Consider the following 13,221-nt stretch of genomic DNA (forward strand, 5'->3'; position numbering starts at 1 on the left):
TCTTTGGGTGAAAAAAAACTTCCTTGCATTTGTTTTGAACCTGTCTCCCTTCAGTTTCTCCGAATGCCCCCTCGTATTTGCTGTCCCCTTCAGCCTGAAGAATCTGTCCCTATCCACCCTCTCTATGCCCCTCATGATCTTGAAGGTCTCTATCATATCTCCCCTGAGTCTCCTTTTCTCCAGAGAGAAGAGCCCCAGCCTATCCAGCCTCTCAGCGTATGAGCAGTGTTCCAACCCTTTTACCATTTTCGTTGCTCTCCTTTGGACTCTCTCAAGTACCGCCATGTCCTTCTTGAGGTGCGGCGACCAATACTGAACGCAGTATTCCAGATGCGGACGTACCATCGCTCGATATAATGGCATGATGACTTCCCGTGTTCTGGTTGCTATGCCCTTCTTTATGATGCCCAGCATCCTGTTGGCTTTTTTCGAGGCTGCTGCGCACTGTGCAGATGGCTTCAGTGATGCATCCACCAGCACACCCAAGTCTCTCTCGAGTCTGCTGTCTCCCAACAATACCCCCCCTAATTTGTAGCTGAACAACGGGTTCTTTTTCCCTATATGCATGACCTTGCATTTGTCCACGTTGAAGCGCATTTGCCATTTGTTTGCCCAGTCTTCCAGCTTGTCCAGGTCCCTTTGTAGGTCCTCACACTCCTCCCTGGTCCTAACTCTGCCTAACTCTGCCTAACTCATCCTTGAAAAAGCTTTGGTGAAATATAGTTCTACGTCAGAACAAGACTCCCCCAGCCGCTCCTTTTATAAGATGAGCATATAATAATTAACAAGGAAACTAAAAAGTTGAAAATAAAATAATAAGAAACTGAATAGCTTTTTAAAGATAAAAAAATTTTGAGAGAGTTTATGATTGATGACAACAATGGTGTTAGAAGTCTATATGTGAAAGCTTAATACATGCAGCAGCACCACCAAGGTCTGAAAGTACTCTATTTAAGGTGATTAAATATATTCCCTAAATAGTAAATTGCAAATAAATACTGCTGTGAAAGTTTGTCCTTCTATAATAGGACACCTTTACTGACGCTCAGTCAATCCATTGGATTTTCCACATTTGCATATGCAGATGATATACAATTGCTTCATCCTTTAAATCCATTAGATTCAAATGAAATAATATCCATAAATAACAAGTTAATACAAATAAGCCAATGGCTTAAGGAGAATATGTTAGCGCTGAATCCAACAAAATCTTCAGTGATGTTTTTCCCCTGGAAAAAAGATCTAAAAGAACAATTTTCATCTCAGATATTATTAAACGATATTCCCCTTCAACAAGTAAATACAACAAAAATATTGGGAGTAACTTTGGATCAAGAATTTAGCTATCATAATCAAATTAGCACAGTTGTCAAAAACTGTTTCAATAAATTGCGACTTATCAGATCATTAACAAAGGTTCTTAAACCAGAAGCACTTAACATTCTTATTCATTCCCTAATTATTTCTAGGTTGGATTATTGTAATTCTTTATACTGTGGCATAACTCATAAAGAAATAAGAAGACTACAAATAATACAAAATACAGCTATAAAAATTATAACAAATTCAAAAAAATATGATCATGTTACACCTCTCCTACAAGATGCACACTGGTTACCTATTATACACAGAATAACGTTTAAAATTGTATTATTAACATTTAAAATCCAACAATCACACGAGCCGTTATTTCTGGACAGACTACTAATCCCTTACTCTTCACTAAGGACGCTGAGATTGACGCAACAAAACTTACTAACCATCCCTTCTTTAAAAATAATTGGGACAAGAAGAGCAACCATATTTTCAGTACAAGCACCCCAACTGTGGAACAATTTATCTACGTAACGAACCATCACTAGTCAAATTCAAACGCGGTCTGAAAAGCATTCTTTATAAAGATGCATTCAATACATAGATAGATAATTGTAATAAACACAGTACTTATTCTTTAAAGAATCAAATGAGTAGGACATCAACATGGAAACTACAAGTGCTTTTTTAATTTTTAATTTTAATCTTAATCCTCTTTTTTCCCTTCGTTCAAAGATCATTAATACTAATCTGGATCTTTATTTATTCTTTATATTAAAACTATCTACTTTTAAACAGATTAATTATCCCTAACATTACCAGTTTCCATGAATCATTTTAAAATAACTGAAGCTCTTTCTATCAATTAATTTTCTTCATACTTTTTTCTTTTTTCTAAATTGACCCTACCCTTATGTACAAACCTTAAATGTTTGTTTTTTTATTTATTTATTTATTTTATTTTTTATTCTTTTTTAATTAATTTTAAAAATTGTATAAATTATATTTCTCCCTTTTACCTACTTGTTTCAGTTTATAATAGAATATAATGATTAGTCTGTATAATAGTCTTATTTGTATTTGTCATCCCTGGCTTTTACAATTATGTAATACGCATTGAAATATTGGATATTGCGTAAAATCAAAATTTAATAAACTTGAAACTTGACATATCGAGCAGTGCCATTTTTTTTTTTGTCCTGTCTAAGTCTTACAGGTTCTAGTCAATACATTAGACTTTCATAACCAATCTGCCAAATTTTTATTGACTTGCTTCCATGTCTGGTATACATTTGTAACCTTTTCAGCCGTTTTTCTAGGCTTTTTTTTTTTTTTTACCATTCTCCTCATTTTATCATATTTTTTGAAAGTTAAATGCTAACATATTGAATTTCCTGTGTATACTTACTCCCAAGATTAGATCAAATCTGCTCATGTATGATCACTGCTACCAAGTGGCCCCAGTGCCATTACCTCCTGTACCAAATCATGCAATCCACTTAGGGCTAGGTCTGGAATTGTTTCAACTCTTGTTTGTTCCTAAACCAGCTGCTCCATAAAGCAGTCCTTGATTTCATTAAGGAATTTTACCTCCCTAACATGCCCTGATATTACATTTATCCAGTCAATATTGGGGTAATTGAAATCAAATCACCAATTATTATTATGTTACTTAGTTAACCTTCCTAATTTCTGATAACATTTCTGCATCTTCATTTATCCTGGCCAGGTGAATTGTAATACACGCCTATCACTATCTTTTTCCCCTTTAAAAATGAACATAAGAATATAAGAATAGCCTTACTGGGTCAGACCAATGGTCCATCAAGCCCAGTAGCCCGTTTCACGGTGGCCAATCCAGGTCATTAGTACCTGGCCAAAACCCAAGTTGTAGCAATATTCCATGCTACCGATACAGGGCAAGCAGTGGCTTCCCCCAAGTCTTTTTCAATAACTGACTATGGACTTTTCCTCCAGGAACTTATCCAAACCTTTCTTAAAACCAGCTACGCTACCCACTCTTACCACATCCTCTGGCGACGCGTTCCAGAGTTTAACTATTCTCTGAGTGAAAAAAATTTCCTCCTATTGATTTTAAAAGTATTTCCCTGTAACCTCATCAAATGTCCCCTAGTCTTTGTAATTTTTTGCAGAATGAAAAATCGATCCACTTGTACCCATTCTACTCCACTCAGGATTTTGTAGACTTCAATCATATCTCTCCTCAGTCGTCTCTCTTCCAAGCTGAAGAGCCCTAACCATTTTAGTCTTTCCTCATACGAGAGGAGTTCCATCCCCTTTACCATCTTGGTTGCTCTTCTTTGAACCTTTTCTAGCGCCACTATATCTTTCTTGAGATAAGGAGACCAGAATTGAACGGAATACTTCAGATGAGGTCGCACCATGGAGCACTATAACATTCTTAGTCTTGTTAACCATCTCTTTAAAAAAAAAATTCCTAGCATCCTGTTTGCTTTTTTGGCTGCCCCCACACATTGGATGGAAGGTTTCATTGTCTACGATGACACCCAGAGCTTTTTCTTGAAATTCTTTCCATAGGAATTCCAAGTTGTGTTTTGTGTCCTGTAGAATTTTTAGTCTCTTCAATTCAAGGCCCTCCTTAGCGTATAATTCTACCATTCTACAAATTTGATTAACCCTATTATGCAATATAATTTGTTCCCAGTGTGACAGCGTCACATTGGTTAGCTCCCTTCCACCAAGTCTCATAAATACATATTACATCCATCTTTTCATTTAGTGCAATATACGTAGAAGGCACTAAACTCTCCCTTCTTCTTTCTTAGACTTCTAGCATTTGCATTCTTACATCTCAAATAATGTTTTTTTTGTTTCCTGTTACAACTTGATCAACAGTTGACGGTGATAATTTGTGATCTTTAAAACCTATCTACACTGTATTTAAAGACACCTGATCTACTATGGTCTCTGTTGCAACCTTGGTATTGGGATGCCCTATCTTCATTATTTTGGAGATTATCTTTTAAAGATCTTGTTCAGAACCATGTTCTTTTGAGAATTTGGCAGTCTTCCCTCAGTTTCTAGTTCAAAAGCTGCTCTATCTCCTTTTCAGATGTTGATGCCAGCAGCCTGGTTCCACCCTGGTTGAGCCCATCTTTCTGGAATAGGCTTCCCCCTTAATCAGAATGTTGTCCAGTTCCTGACAAATATAAAACCCTCCTCTCTACACCATCATCTCATCCACACATTGGAACTCTGGCTGCCTGTCTCTGGGTCTAGTGTGTGGAACAGGGAGCATGTCTAAAAATGCTGCCCTGGAGGTTCTGGATTTCAGCTTCCTACTTAAAAGCCTAAATTTGGTTTTTACAGCCTTCCTCTTACATTTTTCTATGTCATTGGTACCCACATGTTACAAGACAGCAGGTTCCTCTCCAGCACTGTCTAAAATCTTATCTAGGTGAAGTATGAGGTATATCACCTTCACACCAGGCAGGCAATTGATCAAACAGTCCTCATGTCCATCAGCCACCCAGCTATCTGCATGCCTAGTAATCAAATCTCCAACTACAACAGCCATCCTAACCCTTTTCTCCTTGGCAGAAGCCCCTAGAGACATATCCTCAGTGTGAGAGGATATTGCATCCCATGGAGGGCAGATCCTGGCTCCCTTCAGGAAACCTTTCTTCATGGCAGCACAGAGGTTGTTGGACTAGAGGTGGGTTTTCTCTACAGTGTTCCTATAGGCTCCTGTATAAAACTCTCTGCCTCAGCTCCTCCAATTCTGCTATTCTAGCCTCCAGAGATTGGACCTGTTCCGTGAGTGCTAGGGACTCTGCACAGAGTGCACACATATGACTTCTCATTAACTGGGAGATAAACATGTGACACTCAGTGCAAAAGATTGAATAGCCCTTATCTCACTGCTGGACTGCTACCTGTATGATATTATTGGTGATTTCTTAATTATGTTGGTTTATGGAGCCTAATGGTTAATGCAGTGAACTGAGATCCTGGGGAACCAGGCTTGATTCCTACTGCAGCTCCTTGTGATTCTGGGCAAGTCACTTAACCTTCCATTGCCCCAGATGTAAAAAGATACCTTAAATTATAAACCCACTAGGAGTAGATAAAGTACCTGCATATAATGTGTACAGTGCTGCATATGTCTAGTAGCACTATAGAAATAAGTAGTGCTAAGGGAGTGGGAATTTGTAAACCAAAGTCCCCTAAGATTGCTAGTTATGATACCGGTGAGGAGATCCAAGATGGCTGCTGCAGATACTGGTGAGGAAATCCAAGATGGCCACTACAGCTTGCTGATGAGTAAGATGCCATGGATTTTACCTCTATTTGGAAATATTTCCTTTCAGCCATGCCGAAACAGAGGGGTAGAAGCACCGGTAATGCCTCCCGATGCTCCGTAATACCCCCAGTTGGCTCCATTGAAGAAATGCTGCAACGCCTACAGAGGGAACCGGAATTGTCGGAGAATCACCTGCAGGAGACACCGGCGGAGAGTGGCGCTGTGATTGGTCTCCCTGAGCTTGACACCACCTTGAGCCCCAACAGCAGCCCCCGCAACCTCAGAGAGCAAGCTCTCTGCGTATGCTCAGCACGTCCGAGGAGGCAGTGGTTGAGCCACGGGAGGCTGGTGAGGGCTTGCTGGAGGTCCCAGAGGAGATTTTGATTCCCCCGGAGCGACCACCTGAGGAAGGGACATCTGCGGAGACAAACCGAGACACTCAAGAGGTATGCCTGGGAGCTGAAAGTTCTTTTTCACCACTTGTAACTTTTCAATGGCAACTAAACCACCCGAAGTTACCCTGGACGCTTTATGGGACTTGGTAGTAAAACTCGGGAATTCAATTGTCCCGGAAATAAATAGGCAAGGAGAGAGATTAAATATACATGCAAAAGAATTCTATGATTTAAAACAAGAAACTATAACAATTAAAACAGATTTAATGAACATTTCTACTGAGTTGATTTCCGGAAAAAAAATCCAAGAAGCACTTATAACAGATAATACTCTCATAAGGAAAAAAATGGAGGTCTTGGAAAATATGAGCAGGGCTAATAACCTGCGTGTATTAAATTTTCCTAAGATATCTGTTATCACTCCAATAAATATGATAAAAAGATACTTTAAAGAAATTTTGAACATACTGGAACAATATATACCTCCCCTTGCAAGAGCTTATTATTTACCACAGAGATTAGATCTGCAACAACCTGGAAATGAAAATCTATGAGAGACCCCATTAGATGTCTCCAATTTATGAAATGGCTGACGGCCGATGATATGAGGAGAAGCTATGCTGTAATGTTCAGTTCCCCCGACCTTGAGAAAGTCAGACAAAACGCGTCGGGAAGGGGAATGAACTTTGAATAAAGCTAAGTTCATTTTTAATAGATATTGAATATATGAAATAATAAATAATTGATAAATAGTAGAAAACAATACTAGGAATTATGAAGAATCCGACCACCTGTGTCTAGTGATAAAGGTGGATATCTGAATTCCTAAGAAAAATTAGAAAACATTGATAACATACCCAATGTTGTTATATGGTTGAGACTGTTGTGGTGAAAAGAGTGAGCAACTGTGGGTGTATACGCTCCAATTTATTGGAGACATCTGATGCTTCTATTGCTTCTCCGGCTACACTTTTACTGATGGTAGCTCTTCTACTGGATAAATATTGGATTTAAAAAAGGTTCTTTAAGAATAGATCTAAGGAATTCCTGAGATATAAAATCCAAATATTTCCAGATGTCTCGAGAGACACAAAAAAGGAGAAGTCAGTTTTTGATTTTTTGATTTTGAGACTACCAGTAACAGAGATAGGAGGTGTTTTTTATTTTACGTTTCCCTGCAAGTGATTAGATATCAGTCCTTAAAATATGTTTTCCTAGAACCTTCACAGTTGACCAGTTTTATATCTCTTAAACGTCTTGAGAAAGGTATAACATCTGATATCTGAAGAGTTAACATTCCCTCACTTATTAGTTAAAACTTTAATTTCCTGATAGGATTGATAATTCTTTGTGCTTTTGTAATCACTCTGAAATAATCTTGGATCTCTGATTTGAGGATTTGAGACAGATTAGCATATTGTATTGTTTCTTTTGTTTAATTTGATATACAAATTGAAGTTACTTGTTTAATCTATCTTTCTGTACAAGTGTTGTAAACTTGAAAATTATTTTGAAAAGTATAAATAAAAAAAGATTGCTAGTTATATATTAGGCAATGCCAGGAGTAGGCAATTCCAGTCCTCGAGAGCCGGAGCCAGGTCAGGTTTTCAGGATATCCACAATAAATATGCATGAGATAGATTTGCATCTCAATGAGGCAGTGCATGCAAATCCATCTCATACATATTCATTGTGGATATCCTGAAAACCTGACTTGGCTCCGGCTCTCGAAGACCGGAATTGCCTACCCCTGGGCTATGCTAATAATTATTTTCATTATTATTATTATTAATGTTATTAATAGGTTCCCCTCTATGAATCTAAGTAGACTGGGAAGTGATTCATGATCCACTTCAGTTGAAAATACATTACCCATTCAAAAGGATGTTTTCACTTAGCTGGAGAAGTCATGTTGAATTCTGCACTGCTTTTTATTTTAGTTATTTGATTTACTTAAGGCGGGGGGGGGGGGTTAGTGTTGAGAACAGGTTTAAAATATATCACCACGTGAACCAGGGAATATATTTTTGCATAATTAGAATGTAATTGTAATTTGCACTTTTACCAACAATTTTCTAGAACCAGGTGGTGCGAAGGATGAATAGTCTTGCATTGAAAACCAAGCAATGAAATCTTTAATGTACATAAAGTAATTGAGATCTCTGGTCAATATTTTATCCTAAAAAGAGCATATGCCACATTCAGCTGCTCTGGTACTAATCTGTATTGAATCCGGTGACTATAAACTTTAATTCAAATTTTACTGTGCAAGTAATCTTGAATAATAATGAAATAGCTTAGAACAGTGGTTCTTCAGCCTGTCCTGGGGAACACCCAGCCAGTTGTGTTTTCAAGATATCCCTAATAAATATGTATGAGCAAGATTTATCTATAAAGTAGGCAGTAGGCATACAAATTTCTTTCATGCATATTTATTAGGGATATCTTGAAAATCTGACTGATTGAGGGTCCCCCGGGACAGGTTTAAGAACCACTGGCTTAGAACAAAAAAATGACATTTGCATATCAGTATATTGTTCCTTCACATACCATAAAATTTAATATATGAGCAGTTCAATTGACATGGAACTGCTGTTATCCCTGGACAAGCAGGCAGCTATTCTCAACATGTGGGTGATGTCATCCACGGAGCCCCGATGCGGACAGCTTCGCAAGCTGATTTGCTTGCAGAGCCTAGAAAGTTTGCAATTGCCGCACCGCGCATGCGCGAGTGTCCTCCCGCCCAGGCAAGGGCACACGTCTCCTCAGTTCTCAGTTTTCCGCAGAGCCGAGAAGTTGTGTTTTCAACGCTCTGTGCTAGACTCAGTTCTAAAACTTCGTGCCTTCTCTCACCGCGGCCTGTGTTCTGTTATTTTTCAGGGTCGCTATGTGTTTTGTGCATTTTCATTTCTAAAAAAAACCAAAATTTTAACTTTAATTTGATTTCTTTTATCACGGCGGGGCCTGCTTTGCAGCCTCTGCCAGAGGGTTTCGATTTTGCTGAGGCTATCTTTCTGCCTATGTCCAGGCCAGTCACAGGTCCGGTGGAGAAATCTTCGGAGGTATGGCTCCACTAACCCCGGTCTCGACCTCGACCTCAGATCCAGTCAAGTCTTCTATGGGGCTGCCGCTTTCTACTTCGCTTTCATCAAACCTTCCTTATTTGGGAAGTCCTCGTCCTCGATCAAATCTGCCACATCTTCTCCTGAGGAGCCGCTTTCCTCGCTGTCTTCCTCAGGTCAGGTAGCGCAGCAGTCTGTTCCAGCAGTGGTTCTGAAGCTGCCCAAGAAGCATGTCTCCAAATCGAGGCGTCATTCTTCCTCCTCTTCCTCAGAGACTATAGTCATACCAAATGTACCAGATCAAGTCTCGGTTTCACATTTTCAGGCTGTGATCCAGACCATTATGCCTCAGGAGTTTGGTAATATGCTTTCCAAACATACTCCTACCTCGACTCTACTTCCTGCAGCCCAGACTGAGCACTCAGGAGTTAAGTCCTTGGCAGTTCCTCAAGCTGAATCTATACACTCTATGCAAAGAGTCGAGTCTTTGTGAGTGTCTCGTCTGCAGCCTTTGCACTCTGTACAAGGAGCCAAGTCCTTGCCAATGTCTCGGGATACCTCGACACAAGGAACTCAGTCTTTTTTTGTGCCTCGACCTCGATCTCCAGCCTCTAGCCCTCCTTCCTCACATAAGGCGCTGCCCTTTTCGAGGCATGGGACAGGACTCCTCAACGTTTTCTCTCAGCGGAACCTGCCTGGTTCGAGGCACTGTTCTCCACATCAGTCAAGGTACCCATCGAGGCCCAGGTCCTCTTCTCGAGACAGGGCTCGTTTCTCCAGGCCTCGAGACTCTTCAAGGCCTCCAACTACGAAGTCGAGAATGCCTCCTGCAGATTACCACTATGGTTTTTCTCCTGTGAAGGATTCTATCCATTCTCTCTGTCTATCATCTGTACCTGCATATTCAACCTCAGGTATCAATACTCCAGAGAGGCTTCACCTTCGTTCTCTGCTTTGCGAGGCACCTCGAGGTCACCTTCTTCCCCTCGAGGTCAACCTTCCTTAGAGCAGATGCTTTTTTCCTCACCAAATATTCCACAAAGTATTTAGAGGAAATGGGTATGTCTCATTCTCCTGCGGAGTCTCTTAAATTGCCCACTAATAGACTTCTTTCTCAAACTTTCAAGCGAAATCTTGAGACACTTTATTCCATTCCTGCTGTACCAGGAAAGCTGGAATCTTGTTACAGGATGGTCCACTGCAAGGGCTTCGAGAAATCTCAGTTACCCCATCAGTCCCTTCTCGTGGAATCTTCTCTAACAAGGACCAATCCTGTCACAGTTTATACCACTGTCCCTCCTGGAAGAGAGGGCAGGACCATGGATTTCGTCATGGTTTCTACCAAACAACTCTTATGGCATTTGGTTGACATCCTGCCTGAATTTTACAAATTTATTCCTCAGAGTTTCAGCATGTGACTGGCTCAACTCCACATGCATCTCCTTCAATCTTCCTATGATGCATTTGAACTTGCCTCGAGGGTCGCCACCTTTTCAGTAGCGATGCACAGGCTTGCCTGGCTCTGCACTATAGACATGGACCCCAATCTTCCAGATTGTCTGGCCACATTCCTTGTCAAGGCAATTAATTGTTTGATGATTCCATCAAGGCAGCTACTCAATGATTGTCTGAACATGAAAAATCAATGCTTCCATCACTCATCCTAAGCCTAAGCCTTCCACTTCTAAGGCTTCAGACCTCTTCCATCTTCTCAGAGGTGTTTACATAGAGAACAGCTCCTTATACAAGAGCACCTCCTCAGAAACAACCACAACAGGAGCAGAGGCAACAGAAACCTTAGACTCCTGCTGTGCCTCAGCCCTCTCAGCTCTTTTTATCATTAGGGAAGGATATGCTCTTCCTTTCATCCAGGTTCCTCCAGACCTGCCTCCAAAAGAGTCTCTTTCCAATCCATCCCAGACTGCCCTTCTTCTTCATGAAGCTCAAACTCTGCTTCAAGGAAGCAGATGCCATCAAGAAACTCATGATGCCATCATGAAACTCATGCCATCAAGGAAGTTCTGCTGGAACAGCAGAGCAGGGGTTTTTACCCCCATTACTTCCTAGTCCTGAAAAAAACGAGCGATCTGCGACCCATTTTGGATCTCGAAGCTCTCAACAAATTTCTTGTCAGAGAGCAATTTTGGATGCTGTCTCTAGCATCATTTTACCCCCTTCTAGATCAGAACGATTGGTTATGTTCTCTAGATCTCAAAGAGGCTTACACTCACATTCCCATTCATCCAGCCTCTCGACTGTTCCTCAGATTTCGGGTGAGAAATCTGCATTTTCAGTACAGAGTGCTACCTTTCGGCCTGGCTTAATCTCCAAGAGTGTTCACCAAGTGCCTAGTTGTAGCAGCAGCAGCTCTGCGGAACCATGGGCTCCAGGTGTTCCCGTACCTGGACGACTGGTTCATCAAGGATTCCACAGCTCAAGGGGTTATTGTAGCAACCCTACAGACTACATAGTTTCTACAAAGTTTGGGGTTTGAAATCAACTTTCCCAAATCCCAGCTACAGCCCTCTCAGAATTTATAGTTCATCGGAGCTATCCTGGACATTGTCTGACTCAGAGCATTCCTTCCTCAACAACGTCAGGATGCTCTCATTCGTCTCTGCCACAAGGTGTCTTCCTTGCCTACAATTTCAGCAAGATACATGATGGTTCTCCTAGCTCACATGGCCTCTACAGTTCACGTGACTCCTTTTGCCAGACTTCACCTCTGAATTCCTCAGCGGACCCTGGCATCTCAGTGGGTGCAGGCTTGCGACCCACTCTCTCAACACATTACAGTAACTCTTTCATTGAGACATTCTCTACACTGGTGGATTACCTACGCTTGGGGGGGGCTCATCTCGATGGTCTCCGTACTCAAAGCCATTGGTCCAGTATGGACCATCAGTGTCGCATTAATCTGTTGGAACTAAGAGCGATCTTCAGTGCTCTCAAAACTTTTCAGCATCTTCTTCACGACCAGATAGTCCTCATTCGGACAGACAACCAAGTTGCCATGTCCTATATCAATAAGCAGGGAAGAACAGGATCTCTCCCTCTTTGTTAGGAAGCTCAAAAGGTGTGGACCTGGGCAATCCATCACAACACCTTCATGAGAGTAGTCTACATTCAAGGTGAGCAAAACTGTCTGGCGGACAAATTGAGTCATCTTCTGCAACCTCACGATTGGACACTCATTTCCTCGATTTTCCATCACATTTTTGCTCAGTGGGGAACTCTTCAGATAAATTTCTTTGCATATCCCCACAACAACAAACTGCCTTGGTTTTTCTCCAGGATATACTCTCCTTACCGCCTTGAGGCAGATGCTTTCCTTCTGGAATGGATGACTCTGTTCCTTTATGCATTTCCTCCATTCCCTCTGATTCTCAAGATTCTTGTTAAATTCAAACAGGAGCATGCAACCATGCTTCTGATAGCTCCTCAGTGGCCCAGGCAGCCTTGGTACTCCCTTCTACTTCAACTCAGCACCAGGGAGCCTCTGCTTCTACCAGTATTTCCTTCTCTGCTTACACAGAGTCAAGGGTCTCTACTTCATCCCAACCTGCAGTCTCTACGTCAGACAGCTTGGTACCTCTCCACTTGACTACCTCTCTACAGTTGTCTCAGTCTGTACAGGACATTCTAGAGGCTTCTAGGAAGCCTACCACTAGACAATGCTACAATCAGAAATGGACTAGTTTTTCTGCTTGGTGCACCATTCATCACAAGGAGCCTCAATCTACCTCCTTGCTGCAGTTTTGGATTACCTGTTGCACTTGTCTCAATCAGGACTCAAATCCTCATCCATTCAAGTTCATCTCGGTGCAATTGCTGCTTTTCATCAGCCTGTCAAAGGAAAACCCCTCTGTGCTCATCCTGTGGTTTCCAGATTTATGAAAAGACTTTTCCATGTCAACCCATCTCTCAAATCACCTCCCATGGTTTGGGATCTCAATGTTGTTCTTGCTCAATTGATGAAGCCTCCTTTTAAACCAATGGCTTTGGCTCATATAAAATATCTCACTTGGAAAGTGGTTTTTCTCATTTCTCTTATGTCTGCTCGCAGGGTCAGCGAGCTACAAGTTTTAGGTGCAGTCCCGCCTTTCACAGTATACCATCATGATAAGGTGGTCCTCCGTTCTCATCCTAAATTCTTACCTAAAGT

General features: G+C 41.1%; 1 protein-coding gene across 6 annotated transcripts in view; it reads left to right on the plus strand.

The window, feature by feature from the left end:
- ANKRD12 (ankyrin repeat domain 12) overlaps nt 1–13,221 on the plus strand; it is a 245,661-nt gene that overhangs the window by 168,242 nt on the left and 64,198 nt on the right. The window lies entirely within an intron of this gene.

This window comes from Geotrypetes seraphini, chromosome 2 (genome assembly GCF_902459505.1).
Source record: "Geotrypetes seraphini chromosome 2, aGeoSer1.1, whole genome shotgun sequence".
Classification (NCBI taxonomy): domain Eukaryota; kingdom Metazoa; phylum Chordata; class Amphibia; order Gymnophiona; family Dermophiidae; genus Geotrypetes; species Geotrypetes seraphini.